The sequence below is a fragment of the Rhinatrema bivittatum genome, chromosome 4 (genome assembly GCF_901001135.1).
Source record: "Rhinatrema bivittatum chromosome 4, aRhiBiv1.1, whole genome shotgun sequence".
NCBI classification, from domain to species: Eukaryota; Metazoa; Chordata; class Amphibia; order Gymnophiona; family Rhinatrematidae; genus Rhinatrema; species Rhinatrema bivittatum.
Window position 1 is genome coordinate 189478848 of NC_042618.1, and position 26974 is coordinate 189505821.

A 26974-nucleotide genomic window follows, 5' to 3' on the forward strand; every position below is an offset into this window, starting at 1 on the left:
TAAAATCCCCCCCCCCCCCCCACACACACTTACATGGTACAAGTGGCATTTGTGCACATAGATGTGCATCCATGTAAAACTGTGTGCACATGTATGTGCATTCAGTCTATTTTATAACATGCATGCATATACAAGTGTATGTTATAAAATGGCTACGTCCCTGGGTGATAGCCAGCAAACGCATGCATATGAGCGCCGGTGCACCTGCTTAAGAGTTATGGTCATAAGCATGCAGTGCAGAAAACACTGCATACGGCCTTTAGTCCTAAGAATGAACAATTTAATAATCTCATTGTCTTGGATATGGCTACATAGTCATAAGGTTCAATAGGCTTTTTGTCTTTTAATCTTCAAAATTACTAGCATATCATATCAGGCCTCTCTCTGAGCTGTTCCACCATATATATGCCCCGACACCCCCCCCCCCCCCACAAATATAGACAAGTAATGTAATTTTCAGAATCTAAAAATGGTGCCAACCAAAAACATGGTTGTTCACAACACTCGAATGCCCTATATAGTTTATCCCACTGAACCCAAATACTCACCTAATCTACCTCCTTCACTACAACCCGCCTTGAAGGGAAAAACCAGCCGGGAATGGCAGATTAGAAATATTAAATTAAAAATATATCTGGCATTAGTTCTTGTGAAGAACTGTAATGCGATAAGAAAATGTTCCGTGAAAAAGCATGGCGCACGTAAAGAATACTCCAGACAGAAGTCTGGAATCTATTGACAGATACTTTACAACTTTAAAAACATTTTTTTTTAGCTAATATGGATAACACCATAGCCAAAAGAGTTTGCCGCTGTTGTCTACAACTATACAGGCTACCAAGAAAGCCCGTTGCATGTCAGATATGAAAATAAGTGTTCCCAGCATTGCGCTGATTGGATGCTGGAAAAGCATAGCGCTGGGGTGGATGAGTTCATTTTTCCCGAAAACAAAAGAAGATCCCTGACGAGTGAACCTGTTGCAGAGTCCCCCTCTTTCTGCCTGCAGACTGCGGCCGCTACCTTGGCTGATTGCGGCAGCGGGTGTACCAGAAGGCGCCAACGACGGGGTGTTTCTCCCTACTTCTTCTGGCCAGGTTTCAGGCAGGAGGTTGTCGAGCTTCTTCTGTTTTACACCCTTTGTTTTCCCCACTTTCCCAATTGTTTGGCCGGATGTTGGAAAGGGGAAGAGATCCCCACTCACCGCTCCAGTCATCTTTTCCGTATCTTCTCCAGCTCTCCCTTTCACTCTAGTCCTTCTTTTGCAGGGAGGTGGGAGAAAGCCCGGATAGCTCTGCCCAGTGAAATTCGGGCTCCTTTTTTTTTTTGGGAAAGACACCATGCGTGGGAAGTGGAGGGAAGGAATTATTATTATTATTTTTTTATTTCTCTTTTATTTGGGAGGCTGGAGGAAAGGTGGGGGATGCCTATCAGTTTTTGACAGCCTGCCCCCCCCCCCCCCCCTGCTTTCGGGTGGCACTGACAGTTCCCTGCGCTGCATTTCACCGCCCGCGCGTGAGTGTGCGCGCAGCGCGGAAGAGGAGGAAGCTGGGGAAGGAGGGGGGGGGGGAGGGGGATAAAAAAAAATTACATATATATAAAAATAAGCCGCTGCCAAAAAAAAAAAAAAAAAAAAAGAGCCGGGCGCATGCGCAGAAGCGGTCCGTGCCATATTGGAATGAGGCGGTGAGCGGAGCGCTAGAAAGCGGGGGGAATAAAAGCAAGTCGCTCGGAAAAACTCTCGCCAGGTAAGCTGGAGCTTGCCGGGGCATGCCCGGCGTCGGAGGGCGAGTCCGGCCGGCTGAGGGAGCCGGTTTCCCGCCGCCGGAGCGGCGGGCGACGCAGCTTTTCGGCTGCCTAACTTTGCCGAAGGCGGGGAGGAATCTCCGATAGATGGATGTAGCCGAGTGAGCGCGAGCGTGTCTGAGTGTGTGTGCGCGTCTCGCGCTCGCTCGGGCTCTGACGGCTCTGCAACTTGCAGCCAAGTGCCTGGTGTTCTGTCTGCGTAAAGAATACGAAAAACAAGGGAGAGAAAAAAAAAAAGCCGTGGTTTCTTAGCTTTTGTATAGAAACCACTTGCTTTTGTTTTGTTTTTTGTTTTGTTTTGTTTAAACTGAGTGGGTTTTGGTTTTGCTTTTTTTTTTCTCTTCACCTCTTTCCTTTGCAGAAAAGGAGGGAGGAAGTGCAAATAAAAACGGAAGAAAGAAAATAAAAAGGCGGCATTGTTTTTCACTAACCCCCCCCCCCCCCTTCCCCACCACCATTCTGTAGCCTTCCATTCTTCTCACTTTTTTTGTTGTGCAGTTGCCCCGTTCCTTGAAGTAAATGGGGTGTGTTAGATTTTGACGTGAATACATTGCGCCAAAACCAGAAAAAAGGAAAAGTAATGTTAGAATATTGTGCTATCGTGTGGCGTCCTCTTACAGCCTCCACTCTCTTGTTATGGAATCCATTTATTTTTATTTTTTTGGTTACTTTAAAGTTTAATCGATTTTTTCCCTCTTAAATAGTTCAATTTACTAGATGTAATTTCTTTAATGAACTTCATCCTCCATGTTTAATTTTCTGTCCCTATCTCCTCTGATGATGGGAGGAAGCAATGTTTGAAATAAATGATGTGAGCTTGGTTCAGATCTCTCTGTATAGCCTACTTAGAGATCTCATGTTTGGGGTTGAAGGTGATCGCTTTCTGAAGCGAATGGAATGGGTTGCAGGTAATGATGAGAAGCACAAAGCTGCCTTGCTCTTTCACTCCCCCGCCCTTTTGGTTGTTAGTAGTGCGAAAGTGACACACAGGCGTACGTTCCTGTGGCCGACTTTCGCTCCTCTGCCTTAAGGAGAAGAAGAAAAATTCCATCAAAGTGGCCCAGAATCTCTGATTATATAGCTAACACGTGTTTTATAGGAGACAGACAGTGAAATATGTAGTCCTTTTATCGGAGATTGTGAAACGTTAAAAAATGCACCTTTCACCCAGTATTGAATAAAACTTCAGTTTGCAGTACAAACTGATAGGGCTGAAGTAGAAGAAAAAGAAAAACAAGGTGATAGGGAAGTACTTAAGGGATCAGGATCCTTCAATGTTTTTATCCTATTTTGGGTCTGTGGGGAAAAGCCTATTGAAGATTACGGATATTACTGTCCCACAAGACCTTTCTGCACCAGGTAATAATAGTGCTGGATGGTCCCAGGTGGACTCTAGTAGGATAGTCATAAGCACTTTGCAAAAGCTTATGATTTCCTTAAAGGATATTTTATTTATATGCTTTATAATTTTGCATCTGTAGTTAGGAACTGCTGGTTAAGAATTTTAGCATGATCTGCTTTAAGGTCTTAGCTGGAACCTTCATTACACTTGCTTTGTATAGAACTCTGTACATCAGGGGTAGCCAATTCCAGTCCTCAAAAGCCACAAACAGCCTGGTTTTCAGGATATTCATAATGAAAATACATGAAATAGATTTGCATACAATGGAGGTAGTGCATGCAAATCCATCCCATGTATATTCATTGTGGACATCCTGAAATCTGGCCTGTTTGTGGCTCTTGAGGACCGATGTTGGCTACCCTTGCTCTACATATTGGCCTTGGAAAAACTGCAGCTTTAAAGAGGTCTGTGCAGCCCATTCATGTGCAGTATTTCTTAACCAGTCAGAATCCAGGGCTTAATTGTGGTCCATTCTGTCATGATATTTTGAGATGCATGCAGGTGGGTTGGGATGGTGCGAGGGTTAATGGCTAATTGAAGCAAGCACCTTGGAAGGGCTATAAAACCTGGAGAAAGCATGCTACATTCATGCTGTAATAAGTTTCATTTTTATTTATTTATTTTTTAATTTAATTTTGAGAGTTGGTGGTGTCACATGATTGCCTTTACTTTGGCTTTTACTTTCGTTTTGTTTTCTTTGCTTTTAGTGTGGTAACATAGCCTCATCAGCATTCACAACTATATTACAATCATTAATACATTTCTGTTTTATTGATGTTACTGTTAAATCAGCAGTATCAGGAAGATGCTTGATGGAAGGCGATGAACTTTCTAAAACCATCTGAGAAAAATCAATCCTTCTGATTTTTGTCCGACAGCACTCTGTGATTGTGCATAAACTCCATGGGGGTATCCCCAGGCAGAAACAGTAGCCAGGCATGTTTACCTATGTTTGATGGACTCTCAGTATGAATCAGCCTCACTTACTGTCAGTTGAGACAAAGGCGTCTACTAACCGAGAGAGAAAGATTAAATGTTTTGAAAGTTAAAATAGTTCTACAGCTGCAAGGGAGCCATGAAGTTCTGTAACCAGAAATGCATTTAGTGTTTCTCCCTGATAAAACAGCAGTACTATAGTTCAGTTTTTCTCAAACTGGGAGGGTGGGGTAGATTGTGGGGGACTGTAAGATGTTTGGTTTGATGAACGATTAATTGCAGAACAAAAAAAAAAAAAGCTAATTTTGGGAAGGGCTAAAAGCATTACAGAGAAGAAAGGGGGGGATCGTGGCCTATGAAGTTTTTGAGAAATCAATTTAGACTTCTCTAAATTTCACCTTTGCTGTTTCTGGGCTCTGCAGCTTTTACATTTCCCATTTCAGATCTGCTTATTTTGCTAATAGCAAATTTTCTTATAGTTTTTGCACTCATTTTGTAATAAAAGACAAGAAAGACAAATAACAATCGCAGTATGAAAAATAAATCAAATGAGAGAATGCATGATTCACAAACAACCCGCAGACTAAGAAGTGAAAACCACCTTATTATTTTTGATTACCAATTCTCCTTTGCCTTATGTTCCGATCATAATTCCATTTGCCCCAGAAACCAGTCGTTTTGTTTTTATTTATGTTTATCCGTTTGAATGTATAAATATGAATGTCGTCTTGTAAATCCGTTGTGATCCATTCATGGAACGGCGGTATATAAAATGTATAAATAAAAAGGTGGTACACCCTTTTTTTTTTTTTTAATACCTGTCCTGTCTATTTTATTTAAATCTTCCCCGAGCTCCCTCTTTAGTTAGTCACGACATAGTGCTGCTTTGCACGTGTCGGTGTAGGATCTGCATGGGATCCTGATAAGGATTAGCACAGGTGAGAGCAGCCGATCACCTTTGTTGTGGGGCTGCCAACCAAGCTCTGCCTCCCCAACCCCCCCTCAACCCCCTCAGCTCCCACTGCCAGTTGCTTCCTTTGTTGATAGTTAGCTATTCTTTGTTACATGCGTTATTCATATAAATCAGAGTATAAGTATACATTTCCAGAGCAACCATTAAAAAGTTTGATGTTCGACAACCAGGCCTAGTGGTAAAGTAGAAAATGACAAAACAGCTTTAATAATGGGAGTGTCACTACTAAATGACTGTTCTGTACTATGTATGGAGAGAGAGAGAAGGTCCTCAAGTACAAAGAGATGTAAGTGGAGATTAAGAAATGTGGCCTAAAGATACAGAAATGGTCGTAATATTTTGGGCACCATTCTCCTTATTAAAAAGAACTTCAGACTCACCTTGATAATGCTGCCTGTATATATTACACCGTGCAAGCTTCAGAAAGTAAAGCTGTTTGGCACAATGCAAGTATTAATAAAAGCACTAACAGTAAATCAGAGATTGTGATCCTTCCCAATATACACTGGCTTAAAAGTGAGGCTCATTCTTGTCATGGTATGTGCAAGACAAACCTAACATAAACCCTGCACCTCATGCTTTGTGTATTCACAGAGCCCCCTACCCTCACCCCAGCTATGGGTGCAGTTCAGAATTCACCATTCCACAAAAAAAAAAAAAAAATCTAATTCTGGTGTCATCTAAGCATAGCAACAGAAACTCCCTCTATTACCAGGCACATTGTAAAAAGAAAATCCTGCAAAAGAAATCTCACATATGTAGCAAATTTGCCGTACTATAGTAGCACTAACTCCCAGGAATCAAACTGCAACAGCATTACCTAGGAAAGGGCAAAACTGCAAATAGTACACTGAGTTCTCGAACACTAATACACCTCCTATTGGGAAAGCCCAACAAACAAGATTGCTATATAAACCTACACATGAGCAGGACATGATGAGGATACGGCAGCCCCAACACAAAACATGCACCCCCATTCCTTGTGCTACTTTGTCCCCCACTCCACACCTACTGCCTGATATCCTTTCTTTCCCTCCTCCCGATTCAGAGTGCAGTTTCTCCCCTGCTCCTACCAGAGGACCAAGGATGAGGAGAGAGGATGAGAGGACCAGAAGAGGAAGGAGGGAGGAGAAGAGAAGGGGGGGAGGGGGGAGAGGACTAGGAATAGGGGGAGAACAGGGAGAAGAGAGGGGAGACAACCGGGACGAGGAATGGAGAGAGGAGGGAGATGGTTGCTGGGGAGGATGGAGGATCTGGGATGAGCAAAGTGGAGGGAGAGGGAAGGAGAGATTCCAGGATTTGGGGAGGGGGAGAGTGCTTGCACTTTTCTCCAGCCTACCTCCATGTGTCCATCTTCAGCCTGCCTCCTAGACATACTACTCTCCAGCTTACCAGTTCCCTGGCTGTTTTTCTCTAGGTCTTTCTCTGCCTTCCCTGGAGCAGTAGTTCTACTCTACGAATTGGAACTACGCTGGTGCTGCTATTCCAGTGCTGATCTTAAGTCTCGTGAAATTAGCGTGAGATCAGCAAGGAGTAGCAGTACTCACATGGTGCTGGTATCAGCTGCTCTGGCCAGGGGCTACTGAGAAAGACTGATGGATCCCATCCTGGCACAACAAAAGTTGGTAGAGCCAGGGCCTGGGTGGCCCACCCCATTCTGATGTTTGAGCACAGGCTTACCTTTATTTCACAATAAAAGGGGTCTGCAGTTAAAATTTTGAAATAGTAGGATCTCATCTGGAATAAACTCAAAATTGGAATGAAAATAGGCTTCTAGTTATTTTGTTTAATTGCCACCTGAATGAGCTATTTTTTTTTCACTAATCTTGCTTCATGATTACTGCTCTTTTCCAATGGGAAGACATGCAAACTCCAGGAAGATCCTTTCAGGAGCTGACCACTAATTAATGCAGCAATACTAGCTGGAACCTTCAAAACACCAACTTGCCTGTTTCTTGGTGCTGTTGCATCATCTTGTCTTCTGATTTCTAGGTCGACACACAAGCTGTGGAATTGTTGAAGGATGTGATGAAGGCATCATAGCTGGGTTTAAAAGGGTCTTGAACAAGCTCCTGAAGGAAAAGTCCATAAACAATTATTAGGCAGGTAGACCTGGGGGAAAACCACCACCTATTCCTAGGAGTGAGCGTCAGAAAATGGATCTACTCTGTGGGATCTATGTTGGGTATTTGTGACCTGGATTGGCCACTGATGGAGAAGCATGCTGGGTTCGATTGACTTGGTCTGACAAGCGTAGCATGTGTTACCTCATTTTGTTTTTCTTCCCTTATGTATTATTTCTCCTAATTTAACAGCTTGCTTGGAATAAACGGTCAGCTACTCCAGGTTTTTAAGCCTCCTTTCCCAAGTTCACATTTCAATTGTTCATGGCATATTTATGATTATTGTGCACCTATATAATACCTGCATGTGGATCTGACGGGGCCTTAGCACCCCAGCAAGCCTCAATTTTTAGGTTAGGCTTGTACATTTGGAGGGGTTAAGTCTTAGGAGCTTTCAAAAACTTAAAACTCTAATATCGCTTCACAAATGCAAGGAATATAGAAAAGGGTGTACTTTAATTGCAGACTGACCTTGACTTTCAGTGGGTTTGTATAAGAGTGACTGGGCTTGTGTGCACAGCCCATGAAAAAATCCTGAATGCCATGCATAGCAGCAGATCTTAATGCAGGCAGGGCCTGAGTTAGGAAAATATTTTCCACTAAGTGAAAGCTGGGGAGAAAGGCTCTTTCTGAATCCAGCTGCTGTTTTATAAGATACGTTTCAGAATAACTGTTGAGAAAACTGGTCTCCATTGGACTGATTTTAGCCTGCAAATGCTACTTGTGCTTATTGGATATAAACTGGTTAATTAGCAGTTTTGGAATGGTGTAAAAAAAGAATAATCTATAAATTCTTTGCCCTTTTTACCAGTTTGACAGGCCTTCCTGTTGCCGTTTTAAAGATTATTTCGGGGGGGGGGGGGGGGGGTTGTTTCTGCTTTTTGTTTTGTTAATAGAAAGTCAGGTGGATTCTATGCAGGTTGTGGTATCAGCTATTATTGGACTAGTACAAGAAGTATCCAGAAATGCATACATTTTTTTGAGACCAGATAGTTTCCTTCTGCTGATAAGACTTAGCCAAACTTGCAGATGTTCCAGTGTCCTCCAGAGCCACTACTGTGGGCCTGAACAATGTGCAGAGCAAAGTAGGACGAAAACCACTCTCTGCCTATCAGCAGGTTTTCACTAGGTCAGTGATCTTCACAAAAGTTTAGGTGGGAGCCACTTTGGATCTAAGGAGACTGGAGGAGAGCTGACATATTTTTGTGGCCATGGCCACAGGCCAAAACGCTACTGATTGGCATGTGCCAATAGTATCATGTTCCCACCACTTTTTTCTATCAATCCCCTCAACCCTGCCCCTTTAAAACTTCCTCTCTCTTCAACCTGCACCCCCAATACACAGCAGTCACAGCCTCTCTCACAACCTCCCCCTGCAGCAGCAGCTTGTGACTCCCACCCACTCCTCCCCACTGCAAGATCAGCTTGTGACTCCCCTCCCCTGTAGCAGCAGCCTGACCCCCACCTGCCTTTCCCAACTGCAAGAACAGTCTGACTCCCCACACCCCCCCCACTGCAGCAGCCTCCTCTGACCCTCCAACCTCCTTTCATACTGCAACAGTCACTGCACCCCCTCATCCCACTGCAACAGCAACTTCCTCTGACTCCCTCCCCTTCACACACAATTCCCTCCCCATTCCAGCAGCAGCTGACTTCTCCCCACCACCTCCTCCTTCCCCACTGCAGAAGCAGCAGCATCCTCTGTGTGACCAGGATGGATAAATTAAAATAAATTAAGTGTGCTCTTACCTACTAGTGTGGGTACTAGTGCCCCTTGGTGGTGCCCATACATGGGGGTGGAGTAAGGCACATGGCAGGCACACATCGGGGCCGGCATGGATCAGATGAAGAGAGGGGAGTCAGAAGGTGAGGGATGCAAGTCCAGAGCTGCCCTGTTCCTGGAAAGGAGTACAATTTTTTTCCCTTCCTGCCACTAAGTCTGTTCTTGGGCAGTCTGGTGGAGGCTGGGGAGCAGCAGGAGCTCATTTGCAAGGCTCCCACTGCTGCAGCATGCAGACACATGGTTCGGGCCCAGTAGTGATTGCCACTGAGGCTTTGTGGGCCTGGGATGCAGTGCCACCAAGCCACTGCTGCAGGGAGAAAAATGAAGGCAAGTAGGGGTCTGTGCAGAAAGGGCCAGATTTTCAAAGGGGTACGCGCGTACCCCCGAAAACCTGCCCAAAGTTACCCCTGCGCGCGCCGAGCCTATGTTGAGTAGACTCAGCGGCATGCGCAAGCCCCAGGACGCGCGTAAGTCCTGGGGCTTTCCTGGGGGGGGGGGCTTGTCGGGGGCGTGTCGCGGCGGCATTTCGCGGCGGCACGTCATTTGGGGGTGGGGGCATGGTTCCGGCCAGGGGGCGTTTCGGGGGCATGGCCTAGGCCTCCGAAACAGTTCCCGGGCCTGGGAATCGCGCGCCGGCAAGTTACGCCTGCCTCGGGCAGGCATAACTTGTGCAACAAAGGTGGGGGGGGGGGGTTAGGTAGGGCTGGGGGGGTGGGTTAGGTAGGGGAAGGGAGGGGAATGTGCGGGGGGATGGGAGAGAATGGAGGCAGGCTGCGTGGCTTGGCGCGCGCAGGCTGCCGATTTTGCACGGCATTGCACATGCCGATCCCGGATTTAACAGATACGCGCGGCTACACGTGTATCTATTAAAATCCCGCGTACTCTTGTTTGTGCCTGGTGCGCAAACAAAAGTACGCGTGTGCGCAAATTTGTAAAATCTACCCCAAAGTCTAATGTTTCCCCACCATGATGGGAAAAATGCAAACTAGGGGCCACATTAGGGGTCTGAAGGAGCCACCAACAGCCTGCAGGCCTTACCTTGAAGAACAGTGCACTAGACAGTGAACTCGAGTCTAGCCTTATCCCTTTCATTTTTAAAATCTAAAACATTTTCAAGGTGTTTTTTTGATTCCTAGTTCTGGTTTTCTTACTGAGTCCTTTTTGTGGGGGTTTTTTGTTTTTTTTTTTTGCCAAAAGTTATCTTTCATTTTGTGCTTGCCAGAAAAGTCCTTGGGATATGAGTCAAACTGTATTATGCAGCTATGCCAGAAAGCTTTACACCTCTGCAATTTCTACAGTAACCAGTCAGGCTGCAGGATCTTGAGCTTTCAGCCTTGTAAAAGCACTTGATGTGTGGGTACTTGATTTGTCTTACTGGTTTGTAATGAGTTTCATGGGTATGTCAAGGAATAAGGAATAGAGGTCATGGTGAAGTTGTTCTTTATTATATTCACTTTTGAAAATGCAGTCATTCTGATTCTGTATATTGTGAAGAGATGAGGTGTATTGTTAGGTTCTAAGGCAGGAATGGCGGGCCAGATAAGGCTATGCTTAGAGCTGGCTATTATAAGTTGCAGCTCTTAAACAACTTTTGAAACCTTTATTGGACCTTAAGAACTTTCAGGCAATAGTCCAAGCTGTGGCGCTACCAGGGTTAGGCTGCTGTAATGCCTTGTTAGTTACTGGCTTGCCTCAGTCATCATTGTGTGTACTTCAGGTTCTCCAGAACTCAGCTGCTCGCTTGATAGCAGAAGTCAGTAAAAGGCCCCCTCATCACTCCAGCTTTGAAAAACTTTTGCTGGTTACCGGTGGAATTTGGAATCCAATTTAAGATCACCCTTTTGATTCATAAGCTGTTGAGCGCAGATTCGTTACCCTGGGTGAAATCTATGTTACGAATTTACAATCCTTTTTCTTCATTGCATTCATCCCAGCAAGGACTGTTGGACATTCCATCTTGTGCGAGTAATTTGGCTTGCTGAGTTTCGTGAACGGATTTATTTTTCTGTTGCGGGACCCTTTGCCTGAGGCATTGTGGACAATGTCAGGTACTAAATCTTTCAAGAAAATGTTAAAAACCATTTTTATTTCAGTTGGCATTTCCTGAGTAAGAGGGTGATGATGGACACTTGATGAGCCTAGCTGTTCTTTGTTGATGGATTTGATGTTATTTTAAATTGTGTATGTTTTGTTGTAAGCTGCCTTGAGCTGTGTGAGGGGTGGCATATACGAGAAACAAAGAATATTTTTTATAGCTGAGAAACATCAGAATAACAGAACTTCTCCTCTCTTAAATACTGCATTCTGTTTATAAACAAAACTTATCTTTGGGGATTTTATTTCCGTCTGTTGAGGTCTCCAAGATGAGTAAGTTGCCCATAGGTAATTCTTTTCCATCGGGCTTTTGAGATACAGGCTCAAGAAGACTTATTATAGCCTCAGCAGCAACTGCTGTACTATATATAAAAAATCACAGCAAAAAGAGCAGATAAATGGGGGAAAACATTCTTGCATCCTGTTGCTTTTGTAATGTCATAAAGGTTGCATTTGGTGGTAGAGTTGCAGTATGTCTGTTTGTGAGATTAGTTGAACATGCATGGGCTGTTTATAAATCCATTGATGAAAAATGCCAAAGCTGACTAAGGAAAGATAAAAAAATTCTTGGCTATCTTTCATCCTTCTGCAATTCTGAATGCTGAAACTTCCCCTACAGAAAAAGATTGTTGAAATATTCACAAGCATAAAGTGCCAAAACTTATATCTAACCTTTGGTGTGCAGGGTGTTCTCTTTAGTGTGATGTGTTTGGTTTATGTTATATTTCAAACATGGGCTGCTGGGTACGTCCACCGTTTACAGATATAGTGAATTTCCAAATGTAAAATTTTTTTCTTTGAAGGAAAGTGCCATGATACAATTGTATGCTTCTGAACCTAGTTGGGTGCTTGTAAATAGCGCTGGTTGAGCTGGTTCATATTACATTTGCATCCAGTTTTGAAGCAGGGGTTTATGAATCATTTTGGTAACATTTTTATTTTATTTTTGCAATTTTGAACTGAATTAAATCAAGATCAACTTGAATAAAAAAAAATAAAAGACAACATGAATATTAAACAGAGGAGGTAATTTTCAAAGGAGTTCTGTATGGAAAAAGTAGCAATTTTCAAAAATCCATTTATGCACGTTAAAAGGTGAAATTTTAAAAGCCCGGTGTGCGCCACAATCAGGAGATGCATGCACAAGTTAGGCTAGCGCGTGCCCATCATATTTAAAAAGCTGCCTAGATGTGTGCGTATCTCCTCTGCCCGCACATCTCACTCCAGATTCAAAAAGGGGCGTGCTGTGGGCAAGGTTTGGGCAGGCATGGGCGTCTTGGGGCAGGGCATGAGCATGGCGAAGACATGTACGCATGACATTCTTACGCACTTGGTCGCATGGCCAGGTCTAGCCATGCAGGTCTACTTCTGCTAGGTGTAAGTTTATGTTCCAGCAGTTTTTATTTAGAAAGTAACACAGAATAGCATTACATTCAACCCTTCCCAAGTCTTTCCCCATTTCCCAACAGCTGAATGAAATAACAGAATCAACCAATGTTCACATAAAGACTATGCTGTATAGTACAATATCACTCAGTTATTCGGAATTAACCTACGGGAACGATGTGGCAGTGTTTGAATATTTCTTTCCTAAATGGACAAAAAACGTCTCCGGTGCTTAAATGAAATATGGGATAACATCCTGTCCATTTGCATTATATTGTGCAGAAGGTTCCTCCATTGCCAAAATGACGGAGCCTCCTTTTCTTTCCATTGCATAAGAATTAATTTTTTCCCCACAGCACACGCTGTCCTAACTAACAAGCGATTTCCTAATCCATGAACAATCAGTGGGGGGAAACAATCAAATAGTAAAAGGGATCTGTACCCCCAACAATTTCTCCCGGTAAGCCACAATTTTTCCTCAGAAGCGATTAATAGGTAGGCATGCCCATAATGTGTGGGATAAATTGCTAATACCTAAATTACATTTTTCACATATTTCAGATATAGAAGTATTGGCTTTAAAAGCCACATGTTGGGACACATACGCTGTGTGTAAGAATTTATATTGCATTTCCTTAAAGTACATATTTGAGGATATTTCGGACATATGTTTGAAACCTGATTGTTTAACTTTTGGGTCGACATAAAAAAATCCCCTCATTATTCACCTATCTGCTGAGATTTGGCAAGTAACCATAGTTAACTTCCTGAGAGTTTTATGCAATGTGGCTATAGATATATATTTAAACTCAAATAGAAAAAAGTCATCAAATAATTCTAAAACTGATGACTTTAAAGATACCTTGGATAAGGACCCAATATAGTGATGTAGTTGTAAATAAAAAAGAAAATTGGTATCATTTAGGCCGTACTTCTCCTTTAATCCCTGAAAAGATAACATCTGACCCTCTTTTTGTAAAACATGACTCAGTTGTGTGATACCCTTACTTGCCCACTGATGAAAACCTGCTGAGTGAATTCCCGGGGTAAAGTCTAAATTCCCTTGGTTAGGCAACAGAGGTGAACAAAAACCCTATGTCTGCAGAATCTTCGCTAAGCATGTCCAAGCCCATCTTAATGGGGCTTCTAGGGTACTGTTAGAATATTATTTCGGAAGTTGTGTAGGATAGCCCTGTAAAACATATCTTAGGTCCAGGGGAGATACCAAAGCTTTCTCACCCTGAAGATTTATATAAAAGAACTTATCCAAGCTCTGTTCCCTTACAATTCCTAAATTGCTGGCCAAATTATAAACCTCTAAGTCCGGAACTCCCATTCCACCTTGGACCCAATCTCTTTTCAACCAGTCCAGAGGAATCCTTGACTTCTTCCTCCGCCAAATAAAATTTTGTATCAGCTTGTCCTGATATAAAATATCTTTATGCCTTAGCTGCAAGGGGAGATTTTGAAGCACATAGAGCCATTTTGGGAAAAGGATCATTTTAAAAATATTAATCCATCCTCCCAGCGATAATGGCAAATCCCGCCAAGCTTGTAGTTTATCTCTGGAAAATATTAATAGATTAGAAATGTTTAAATTATACAAGGCTGACAAATCGGTGGAAATCTATAATCCTAAATATTTAATATTTTTATCTACCCATTGTAATGGAAAACGATCACACCATCTCTCTTTAATAGATTCTGGAAAAGTCAGAGCTTCAGATTTGTCTTTATTTAATCTGAGCCCAGAAAAAAACCCAAATTCCCCAAAAATTCCTAGCAAAAAATCCAGCGACTTTTTGTAAGAAAAATCAAGATGTCATCAGGAAAAGCCGCTTATTTAAACATTTGTTGTCCCATTCATTGCCCTTTCACCTCATTGGAAGGCTGAATATAATTTAAAAGTGGTTTTAAAGTCAGGAGAAATAATAACAGGGACAAAGGACAGCCTTGCCAAGTGCCTCGAGCAATTGGAAACAAGGCTGATTGCGAACCATTGACTACAATTGAGGCTTTTGGTTGTCGGTCGTCCAACCCCATATGCCCCTCTATGCCCTCTACCCCAAAATAAATACCCCCATTCCATCCTATCAAACACTTTTTCAGCATAAAAAATGACCACGAGAAAAGATTCTCCCGTTCTCTGACCTAGTTCTATAGCCGACATTAAGAATATCACCTTAATCAAGGCATGTCTATGGGCAAACCCCACCTGACCTGACCCAATAATATGAGGCAAAAGTACTGCTAAACGATCCGCCAATATTTTAACAAACAGCTTTTAATCAAAATTTAAAGGGGAAATAGGCTGGTTTGAAGCCGGGGAGAGCGAGTTATTGCCAGGTTTAGGAATAAGAGTAATATGAGCTGAATTGACATGAATGGGGTATTCCCCTGTTTTGATCAAGGCATTATAGACCATACTTAAAGGAGCCGACTCAGAATCTATCAGATTTTTTAAAAATTCTACATTGTATCAACTGGGCCAAGAGCCTTAAACCGTTTAGCTTGGCGGATACCAATATGTTTCTCCTCTTCGCTGATCGTTCTATTCAACCAATATAGTTGTTCCTCGGAAAATTTGGGTTTCTTCAGCTTCTCACAGAAAATTTTGCATTTCCCTTGGTCTCAACCTTCTGAGGAATAAAGATCAGTATAAAACTGTTGAAAACTCTTGAGAATCTCTGGAGTAGAGTTAGCAAGCTGCCCAGTTTTAGACCTCAAAGCAGAGATATAACTAAAACTATGATTGGTCCTTATAAGGTTTGCCATAATTTTCCCTGCTTTATTACTGAATTGAAAAAGCCTAAACTAATAATACAAATTAGTTTTCTTGTATGTTGATGTACAAGTGAGTTAAGCACTACCTGTATCACCAAGTAATTGTCTCTATTCATATGGGTATTAGACAGTAATAAAGAACATTTGGCTTTCTGGAGCTGACTCTCCAAGGACACCAACTGCTTGTCAAGAGCTTTCCAAGTCTTAGTGATTTAGGAGATAATAGTGTCCCTTAGCACAGCCTTTGCGGTGTACCAAAATAAAACAGGATCATCTGCATGACTACCATTATAAGTCACATAATCTTTCCATTTTGAGCGTAAGTACTCTTGAAATTGTAAGATATCTCCTTACCCGCGGTTCTCCCATCCCCATTGGCTGGATGTGATCTGTCTAAAGTTGGATCCCTAACAGTATTAAAGTCCTCACCCAAATTTAGACCATAATCAACATACGGAAGCAAAAAATTATAAATACCTCTGAAGAATGTGTGATCATAAATGTTGGGGGCATACATATCACAAAAAAACTAAAGGGTTATGATCCAAGTCTGCAATCAGAATCAGGTATCTGCCATTTGGGTCCTTAATTTCTTGCTTAATAGTAAGTGACACTTTCTTATGTATTAGAATCGCCACACCCGCAGACCGTGTGGTTGCCGAAGCAAAATGAACAGTGTCTATCCAGTCCCTACGCGGCTTACTGTGCTCGAGGTCACTTACATGAGTTTCTTGTAGGAATACAATATCTGCAGATTTCTTTTTCAAAGCAGTTAGAATCTCAGCCTGTTTAACAACATAATTTATGCCACATTCCATGAAAAGACCTTAAAGCCTTTCCGCGACATCTAACCTACACCCAATTGAAACCCAAGCTGAAAAGATAAACTGATATAAGAAAGGACCCTCCCAGCATAGGTCCCCCACCCACAGCAAGGCATACTCTCCCTTGAAGTGCTAGCAGTGTGATTCGTAGAAACTCAAGATTGGTTGACGCCATAGAAAACAAGATAACCCCCATGCCCCCCATTCCAGTCTCCCCATATTAACTAATATACATCTCACTTTGTGCGGACGAATCTCCCCATCCACTCTCCACCCGCAATCAACTTTAGTTACAGCTCTTATAACATGCACTCTTTGCAGCATAAAATAATGAAAGAAACCAGAAAAAATATTTAACATGGAAATGAAGCTTAGAGGGAAATAGTGGCTATAAAGCCTTTAAGTCATAGAATAACATAGTGAAACTGCTGTCACAAAATTTTCAAGTTTCCATTCTGAAACTCTTGCAGCATGAAACTTGTAAGAACAAAAATGTCACCACGTGCTCCCAGCTCACGGTACATCACAAACTGAGCCTTGACCTGGACACTGAATGGTTGCCATCTTGTCGACAAACTGCTGAGGTTGGCTAAATCAGTAAACCATCTGGTACCATCAGAAGTAATTATCTTCAACTTTGTTGGGTATTTCAATGCGGCCCCAGTGCCCATAGCATAAAGCTTGGTACATATTACAGCAAATGCACGGTGTTGCGCAGAAAGTCCCTCCGAATATTCTTGAAAAACTAAAATCTTTTTATTGTTATAATAGAGTGCTTTCCCAGAACGTAAAGCCTGTAATATTTCAGTTTTGTATGCAAAGTTAACCACTTTTGCAATGACAACACGAGGGCGCTCCGAATTTGCACGCCTAGGGCCGAGATGATGTGCTTGTTCAAATCTTAATTTACCATGTTTCTTGGAGAGACCCAGCTCTGCAGTAAGCCAGGATTCCAAAAAGGTCTGTAGATCTTGCTCCTCCACTGACTCTGGTAGTCCAATAAATCATAAATTATCACGACGAGATTGATTTTCTAAATTGTCCAAGCATTCAGAATGCTTCTGCAGAGTTGACTTCAGCATAGAGACCTCTTGTCTATGCCGAGAGGAGGCCATCTTGGATGTCTGAAACTCGCTGCTCATTTTCAGCACAATGTCTCTCAAAGCCAGTTATAGAAGCAGAAACATCTTCTAATTTATCAAAAATCTTCCGAAGCTTGGGTTCTAAAGCTTCTATCACAGCCACCTTCATATCTGTAAGCGCTGCATTCAGGACAGGTAAGGATTCCGTAAGAGTGGCGACCTCTGCAATATTAGTTTCAGGCAATTTGGATTTTTCTTTTTCTTTCTTAGCCATTCTGGTAGACATGACAACCCAGGCAATGTGCTGTAGTTGAAGATATTGTGATTCAACTTTCTCAAAACAAATTTGCAGTTGTTTTGTACAGTAGATAGGGGGTGGTCAGCCGATGGCGAGCTGAGAAGGGGAATCACATCCTCTGTCTTTCTTTGCATCACATGATTTCTCCGAGATGTAAGTTTAAAAAAATAAAAACTAGCCTTACCTGAGGGTTTTAAAGGTCTGTGGTAACTGGGGGAAATGTAAGTTATTCAATCGGGAGAGGTTTGGAGGACTTAGCTCTTAACTGGATGAACTGGTGAAACCGGCAATAGCATGGGCATGCGCCCCTTTTAAAATCCTCTGACTTATGTGGTAGAAGCGGGATTTGCATGCCAAGATGCACGCTTATTTAAAACTAGATGCACATATATGCATGTTCATATTATTTTATAACATACACGTAAGTTATAAAATTACCGCATCCCTGGATATGTGCCAGCGCACATGTGCCAATGTGTGCCAGTGCACCAGTCTGAAATGCATGTAAAATCTTTTGATAATTCAGCCTTATGGAGTGAATTTTCAAAGGAGTTACATGCATAAAAGTAAAAATTTTCAGTAGCCCATTTACGCATATAAAGGTGTAGGGACAAGCCAGTCACTTTAAAAGGAGTGTACAACTGAACCAAACTTTGCAGGTCTGAGCAACACAAGATGGAAGTTATATAGTAACATAGTAATGACGGCAGAAAAAGACCAAATGGTCCATCCAGTTTGCTCAGCAAGTTTCTTATGGTAGTAACTGCTGCTCCATGCAGGTTACCCCCAGGCCTTATGTTGAGGGTAGTTATATTTACAGTCAAACCCAGGAACTGTCAAACCCATAAAATGACTGCTAACATAATTTTTACGGGGTGAGCAGCCTTCTAGATAACTCAAACAATGCTGCTTGAATGTACTTTACTTTTCGACTTGGCCATAGAAGAAGTCCTGTGCTTTATCTATAATGTCTGCTTATCAGTACTCTGGACAGTAAACGTTAGGGCCCAGCGTTGGCTGTTGTTTGAATCCAATTCCCCTTTTTCCCCCTGCCGACAAAGCAGAGAGCGATGTTGCAGTTGTGTCAAAAACATCAAGACTAATTGGTTAAGGGTAGTAATCCACATGTCTTCTGTTAAGGGTGTAACTGTTGCTCCATGCAGGTTATCTCCATGCACAATTTTCTTAATTTCCAACCTCTAGCCTTTAGGGATCAGCAAGGTTTATCCCATGCCCTTTTGAATTCGTTTACTGTTTTCGTCATCACCATCTGTTCCGTGAGGGCATTCCAGGCATCTACCACACTCTCCAGGAAGAAATATTTCCTGATGTTGGTTGTGAATTGTTCCCTCTGGAGTTTCATTCTTGTGACTCCTAGTTCTACAGTTTCCTTTCCAATGGAAAAGGTTCAAAGTTCGTGCACCATTAAAACCTTTCCAGTATGTGAAGGTCTGTATCATATCTCCCCTGCACCTCCTCTCTTCCAGGGTATACATATTCAGATCCTTCAGCCTCTCCTCGTAGGTCTTCTGATACAGACCCCCAAACCATTTTCATTGCTTTTCTCTGCACCGCCTCCATTCTGTCTCTATCCTTTTTGAGATATGGGCTCCAGAACTGAACACCATACTCCAGGTAGGTCTCACCAAGGACCTGTACAAGGGCATCACCTTCTTTTTCTTACTGGTTATTCCTCTCTCTATGCAGCCCAGCATTCTTCTGGCTTTAGCTATCATCTTGTCACATTGCTTTACTGTCTTCAGATGGTCAGACACTATTACCCCACGATCCCTCTCCCAGTCCATGCATATCAGGCTTTCCTCCCAATCACATAGAGCTCTTTTGGACTACTGCACTCCAGATGCATGACTTTGCACTTCTTGGCATTGAATCTCAGCTGCCAAATCTTTGACCACTTTTCAATCTTTCATAAATCACTTTTCTTTCTCTCTACTCCTTCAGGTATGTCCACTATGTTGCAGATCTTAGTATCATCCTCAAACAGACAAACCTTACCTTCTATCTCTTCTGCAATGTTGCTCACAAAGAACAGAACTGGTCCAAAAACTAATCCTTGTGGAACTCCACTTAACAAGGTTCTCTCTTCAGAGTAGCTTCCATTTACCATTACATGCTGTTTCCTGTCAGTCAACCATTTTGTAATCCACTCCACCACCTTAGTGCCCACTCCCAAGTTTCTCATTTTACTCAAGAGCCTCCTATGTGAGAACATATCAAACGCTTTGCTGAAATCAAAGAAAATCACATCGAGTGCTTTTCATTGATCCAATTCTCTAGTCATCCAATCAAAAAAAATCAATCAGATTTGTCTGACAGGACACATGATGACCCCCTGCAGTTTTAATGTGAATACCTGTGAGAACTACACTGAGGAGAAGCTGCCATTGTTCTTTATATTGAGCAATCTGTCTTCACCTTATAATTTTGCTGGCACCATCAGAAACAAACTTGCTGAGTGTGACCTTGACAAACTTTATATCCAGTTATGGGGTCTAATAATGTTTGCCAGGTATCTGCCAGCATGAGTCATAAAATATGCATTTATGTACCAGCTGAGACAAAGTCATATCAGATGCCAAATGGGTATCCAGTGTCAGTGGATTGTGGTTAATATCTAATCAAGATTATTTTTTGGATGCTATGCATATGCATGAGGTCAGAAGAAGAGAAAAAGACTATGGACATACTGATTTGGGACTACTGTACTGCACCAAGAAAGGTGTAGGCATTCTGCTGACTTTACATGAATATGGACCTTATTTTATCTGATTTAAATGACAGATAAACCATGTAAGATTAATCATCCCTTACAAAGTGCATTTATGCACATAAAATCTTTTGACGGATTGGCCACTGTTGGAAACAGGATGCTGGGCTTGATGGACCCTTGGTCTGACCCAGTATGGCATTTTCTTATGTTCTTATGTTCTTATGTTGTTCATGCAAACTTCACATCTGTGAGCTTTGCACCTAAGACTTTTGACGAAGCTCAGGCTAAGCTTTGCGACTGGGTTTCCCACTCAGCCTAGTCCTGTTTCATTAGTGGAATATTTACTGATCTCATTCTTGACTAAGCCCTGGCAAGCCACGCCATCTTCGCCCTGTCCCTTGCCTGCCTAATTTAGAGAGGCTTCTGTAAGTTCTGGGTCTGCCGCCCTGAGACAGTGGTGTTAACCTGTTGTTTGCCTGCCAGAAGTCCAGCTGGCTATCATCTGTTATAAGACGGGACCCTGATTTTCCATAAGGATGACTTCATGCATTCCTTATCAACATATGAATAATTGGTTAAATTATTATTTTAAGCTGGGGTAGTTTAATTAGCATTGCATTTGAGACGTGCAAGTTAACTTTGAACTACATGCAGGGGCATTCTTAACCTTTGTAACAAGTGAATTACTTTTGTTGAACCAGAAACCAAAACAATATTTACTGAATATAAAATCATTGTACATTTTATGCTGCTACAATAAATTCTTATTATCCACCTCAAGAAAGGTGTAGGCATTCTGCTGACTTTACATGAATATGGACCTTATTTTATCTGATTTAAATGACAGATAAACCATGTAAGATTAATCATCCCTTACAAAGTGCATTTATGCACATAAAATCTTTTGACGGTTCTATATGGCAGAGTCTAAGGGGTTGATTTTCAAAAACGCGTGTGTTGCTGCATCCATATTGTAAAATATGATTCACACACGCATGTGCGGGCGGGTGTCATGTAACCTGCGCAATGGGGGTGGATTTTAAAAAAATAGGCAAGGCGACGCAAGTAGGCCTTTCCCAGTTCCCTTCCAGTCGTCTCCAATTAAGGAACGGACTGGGAGGGAACTTCCCTATCCCCCTTCCTACCTTTTCCCCTCTCTTCCCCGACCCCTAACCCCTACCTAGCTAGCCAAAATTCTTTTGTTTTCAAACTTACTGCGCCTTCCGAGCAGAAGTAATTTCCGTGTGCTGGCCGACTGCCGGCACGTGCTTCCCCGAGACTGCGTCTGATGTCTCTGTCCTGGCCGGCCCCCGCCCAGACCTGTCCCCCTGCCTGCCCCTTTTGGATGGCCTGGCACTTCTGTGCTTACTAGAAGATACACGCGTGGCCGGGCCGTTTCTAAAATGCATTTGGCGCATGCACGGCCCGGCCACGCGCGTACCTCCTGGATTTTACGCACGCGGGCTTTTTAAAATTAGGACTTAAGATTTTATTTTTATGTATCTGTCTTATGTTTTAGTAATTGTTTTATGAGTTTATATATTATTTTATGCTTTTAATTATGGACCATAAAAACATGCGGTCTATAAAATTTTTAAATAATCCCTATGGAATGAATTTTCAAAGGAGTTCCATGCATAAAAATAGCAATTTTCAAAAGCCCGTTTATGCACATAAAGTGCTTTAGCTGTCGCCAACAGTTGTAGTTTATGTGAGAAAACTGCTCAGATTGGCTGAGATCTGGGTCTCTTCTTCGGGATTGAGGTGGGGATGAACTGGATGGGCATAATGGTCCTTGTCTGATGTCACACTCTATGACAGTGGCAGGAACAGGATTGGGAAGTTGCTCTATTGTAACAAGCCCATCCTTCACTCCCTCTACAGTAGAGGCAGGGGGAGAAGTGATGAGGACTCAAAGGAAGGACAAAATAATGATACTTCAGACCATGGGATCGGTGGGTTAGAACCAACAGGCCACAACTCTGTAGAAACCACCTGGGTCAGTTGCAGACATGTTGGTGGTGTCCAGGTACTGTCCTGCAAGGCCATGGGGGACCCAGGAGGCTTGATGTTCAGGTCACAGCTTTGCCAGTTTTGCTAGCTGTTTAGATTATGACAGAGTTTGGAGATTATGGAGGGGCTTGGATGTTGATCAAATATGAGATCTTAATGCTCATATTTCGAGGGTGGTAGAGAACCAATAAGGAACAAATAAAAATGACTTGGATAAAGTGTGATAGCCTACAAGTAGTCAAACTCTTGTGACTGGCAGCTGGAACATATCATTGCAGTGTGGTACAACTGGACAGAGTGGACAGGATGATTGGGTTTTTTCTGCCTTCATCTACTGTGTTACTATGTTGGATCCCGAGAAATGATTGTACAGTCCGTTCAGATACTAATTAATTGTTTACTCAAGATGAAAGAGGTTGAAAGGGTTCTAGTAACATCAATAGACTTTTCAGCATTTCCTGGTGTAATTTCTCCACTCCTTTTGAGATTTTCTAATATTTCTTGATCTTTGTCTTATCCATATCCTTCCGTACACAGTGAGAATTTATATTCTCTATTCCATATGGGAGCTTACCAAAGATTATATGGCGGTAAAATGCTGGTTTCTGTTAAAAATGCATTGCCTTTTCTTAGTCTCTCCCATGAGTCTTTTCGTATGTTTGTGCTGTAGTCGTCTTTCTTTCACTTGGTCAGAGTGGTGCAGGCAGGGGTTTTTGATGAGCAGCATTGTGGCACCTTTAGCTACCTTCATTCACAAGGGTAGGAGGAGCTTTTAAAAACAGAGAGCAAATACTTCATTTACCAAAAAAAATTGAAGCAAGTCAGAAAGAACAAAAAGACTTGTTGATTTTGCATTTTGTTGATCTTTGTTTCTACATAACCGAATGCACTAACATGGCAACCACAGTACTTTATTCCGTAGACACAGAAAAGGAGAAAACCTTTGATTAATTAAGACTTTTCTTAAATTAATCTTGCATATGTATTTGTTTTGCACTTAAGGTTGTGTGTTTCTTCCATGGAGTCACTATTTTGTTTCCAAGCAGAGAAATGCTATATCTCTTGTGTTTAGTGAAACAAGGCAAGACACAGCGCTCGGTCATATGGGGGATATGCCCTTTTGTTTACTGTTGCATTGTGAATCTGTATTTGTGATTTCAGAATTCCAATTATAGTAGCCTGCAGCAATCATATACCATGTTTGAGTTTCAAACGGCAGTTTTTCTTATCCTTGGCATAAATGGAAATTTACATTTCTACAGATTCTTTAGTGTATATGCTCATCACCTTTGATGATGGGCACATAGCCAACATCCACACTGGTGGGAATCCTGCATGTCAGTTTCCATAGGGAAAAAACCCCAGATTATTATAACATGACATCTAAAATCATGCAAAACCCCAAGATTAGTTCCCGGGAGCCCACTGGATTCATAAACTGACTTGTTACTATATCTAAAAATTCCATGCCTTATCATGCTACTACTTATTCTTGCTATGAATACACTATAACACTGTATTAAATATTGGAGCCTGTGTAGAAAATCAGTATTTGCTGAGCACTAAGTTTTCCTTTCCTAATTCTTTTACTTCTTTTTCTTCCCTTCATACCTGCTGGTTGCAGCAAGCTCTGTTCATATCAGAAAATCTCTTGCATTGTATTTGTTCTATTGACAAAATACCTTTCTGATGATAACTTTTATATTTGGTTCATGTAAACCTCAAGAAGCTGTATTACAGTTTACATTTTTTTTTACATTTATTAAAATTTGTTAATCGCTTAACACTGCAATAGGTCTAAGCGATATACAATAAAACATACATAAAAATATAAAACTAAAGCATACAATATAAAACAAAGTTAAAATGAATCATATGTATTTTATTTTATTTATAAACTTTTATATGCCGTTGTTTGGAATGTGCCATCACAACGGTTTACAAGCAAGAATAAACTAAAAGAAAAAATGATAAGCAAACTGTAAAATAATAAAAATGCTATTACAGATCAATACAAATAATTAATTAAACATTAGTGCCAATCCAGAGCTTTGGACCCGCTATGGAAAACACTCAATCTTTTATTTGCGTCAGATGCGTGCACTGTATTGTGGGAATAGGCAATAGTCCTTTATTTTGAGATCTTAGGGGGGTCATTTTCGAAAGCTTTCGCACGCGAAAAGGGACTTTTCGTGTGCGATAGCTAGATTGGGGTGGAGTCGGGGTGGAGTTTGCACCAGAAGGGGAGGAGTCGGGGCAGACTCCGCGACGATTTCGCTGACGGCGAAAGGTAAGATTCCTTATCGCCGCCAGTTTTGTGCCAATCGGAGGTGCGATTGCTGCCGGCTTTCGCAGGCCTGCACCCTGCTTCACCCCGCCCCCCGTTAACGCCGGATTTTGTAAGGTCTGCGACCTTAGAAAATCCAGCTCTTAATGTTCATTGAGGATTGTAAGATTGTAGTGTCACTCCTAATAAGCTGGTGTTATTGCTGTGAATGATGTTAAATATTATTGTTAATACTTTATAGTAGATTCTGGATTGCACTGGTAGAGCCAATGCAGTGATATCAGCTCTGGTGTAATGTGATCATATTTCCTAGATCCTAGTAATAGTCTGCTGCAGCATTTTGCAATAGTTGTAATGATTTTAAGTGACTCGCTGGAAGACTTAGTAGTAAGGAGTTGCAGAAGTCAAGGTTTGAGAAGATTAGAGTTTGCAGTACAGTACGGAAGTCTGCAAGAGTTAATGGTTTCAACCAATGTAGACTACGCAACTTGGCGTAACCTGTCTTGATTAATTTACTGATATGCATTTTCATTTTGAGGTTCTCATCTAACTGTATACCTAAATCCCATACTTGATTTGAGGGATTCATTTGAAAATTACCCAGGTCTAGGGCAGGTGGTTTAACAGTCGATGAGTTTCTACTCAGCCAGATGATTTCTGTCTTTTTAGGGTTTAATGTCAGTTTAAGTTGCGATAGTTCTTGTATTGCTTTCATATATGTACAGAGTATCGAAGCTGTGTTTTCAAAAGATCTAGATAGTGGTATGTAAAATTGTAAGTCATCAGCATATAAGAAGAAAGTTATTCCTAGATTCATCAGTTATTTACACAGTGGGAACATGTAAATGTTGAATAATGTTGCTGAAAGGGCTGAGCCATGAGGGATACCTGTATCGCATTGGAAGCTGTCAGATGTGTGGTTGCCCAGTTTGACTTGGAATGCTCTGTTAGATAGAAATGAAGTGAACCATATGTGAACCATGCCGTCGATCCTTATGTTTCTCATCTGATGGCATAACAGGTATAGGTCTACAGTGTCAAAGGCGGCTGTTAAGTCAATTAGCACAAGGCAATAAGATTCATCTGATTCAAACCCTCATAAAACCGAGTCTGTTAATGAGAGTAATAGTGTCTCAGTTGAGTGATGTTTCCTAAATCCAAATTGGTTTGGGTAGAGAATATTTTGATCTTCCAGGTGATTTACAAGTTGTGATAACACTGCTTTTTCAAGAACCTTTGCTTGCTTTAATTCATGTGGTATAATTCCTTCTGATAGTGAATGACTAATTGTGATTCTCGGAGTGATAACATGGTGTTTTTGTTTCAAGGATTCACTGTTAAGAAGTTCAGTTTTGGGTTTCCAAATATTTTTGTAGATAATAAGTAAGCCACCACCTTGCCCTTTTCTGCGCGGTTGAGAAACACAAGAAAAGCCAGCTGGACAAATCTGATTTAAGATGATAAAGTCAGTCTAAAAGCCAAGATTCAGTAAAACAGCAAAAGTCTAATTATTTTTCAAGAATTAAGTCATGAATTAACTGATATTTACTCCTAATAGACTTAACATTGATAAAAGTAAATGAAACAAAGGTAGCCGATGACTCAGAGAAATTTGTTTGGATAGGAATTTGTGTAAGGTAAGATGGTCGACGAAACACTGAAGAGGGCTTGATTGAAAAAAAGGTCACTATACTTTCCTTGTCTGGTAATTGTTGAAATTAGTAATAGTGAATGATTTGAAATATTTCAATCATTCTTTTCTGCCTTGACGGCCCTTGGCGCGCACGAAAGAGCGCACAAAGGGCCGAATTTTAAAAGGGTTACGTGCATAAGGTACGCGCGTAACCCTTTTAAAATGCCCCTGCGCATGCCGAGCCTATATTGCATAGGCTTCTGGCGCGCGCAAAGCCCCGGGACACGCGTAAGTCCCGGGGCTTTCTTGGGGTGGGCGGGTCGGGGGTTGTGACGCGGTCGGCGCGTCATCGGGGGGGCGTGTTGGGGACGTGACACGGTTGGCGTGTCATCCGGGGGCGGTGCCGTGGGTGTGGTTTCGGCCCGGGGGCGTTCCGGGGGCGTGGCCGCGGCCTCCGGACCAGCCCCCGGACCGGAACATGGTGTGCGGTAGCCGGCCCAGCGAGCGCAAAGTTACGCCTGCTTTGAGCAGGCGTAACTTGTGCGACAAAGGTAGGGGGGGTTTAGAGAGGGCCGGGGGGGGGGGGGGTGGGTTAGGAGGGGAAGGTGGGGGGAGGTGGAAGGAAAGTTCCCTTGAGGCCGCTCCGATTTCGGATCGGCCTTGGAGGGAATGGGCAGCGCGCGCAGGGCTCGGCGCGCGCAAGTTGCACAAATGTGCACCCCCTTGCGCGCGACGACCCTGGATTTTATAAGATACGCGCGTATCTTATAAAATCAGGTGTACTTTTGTTCGCACCTGGTGCGCGAACAAAAGTACGCGCGC

At 42.3% G+C, this 26974-nt stretch overlaps 1 protein-coding gene across 3 annotated transcripts in view; it reads left to right on the forward strand.

The window, feature by feature from the left end:
* The first annotated feature begins 1634 nt into the window (after window positions 1–1634).
* SFMBT1 (Scm like with four mbt domains 1) overlaps window positions 1635–26974 on the forward strand; it is a 270863-nt gene continuing 245523 nt past the window's right edge. Inside the window, exon 1 of one of the 3 annotated variants that reach the window (XM_029599417.1) lies at window positions 1635–1745. The gene's annotated coding sequence lies outside the window, so the exon portion shown is untranslated. The remainder of the gene's footprint in view (window positions 1746–26974) is intronic. The other 2 variants (XM_029599420.1, XM_029599421.1) reach the window with 2 other exon arrangements.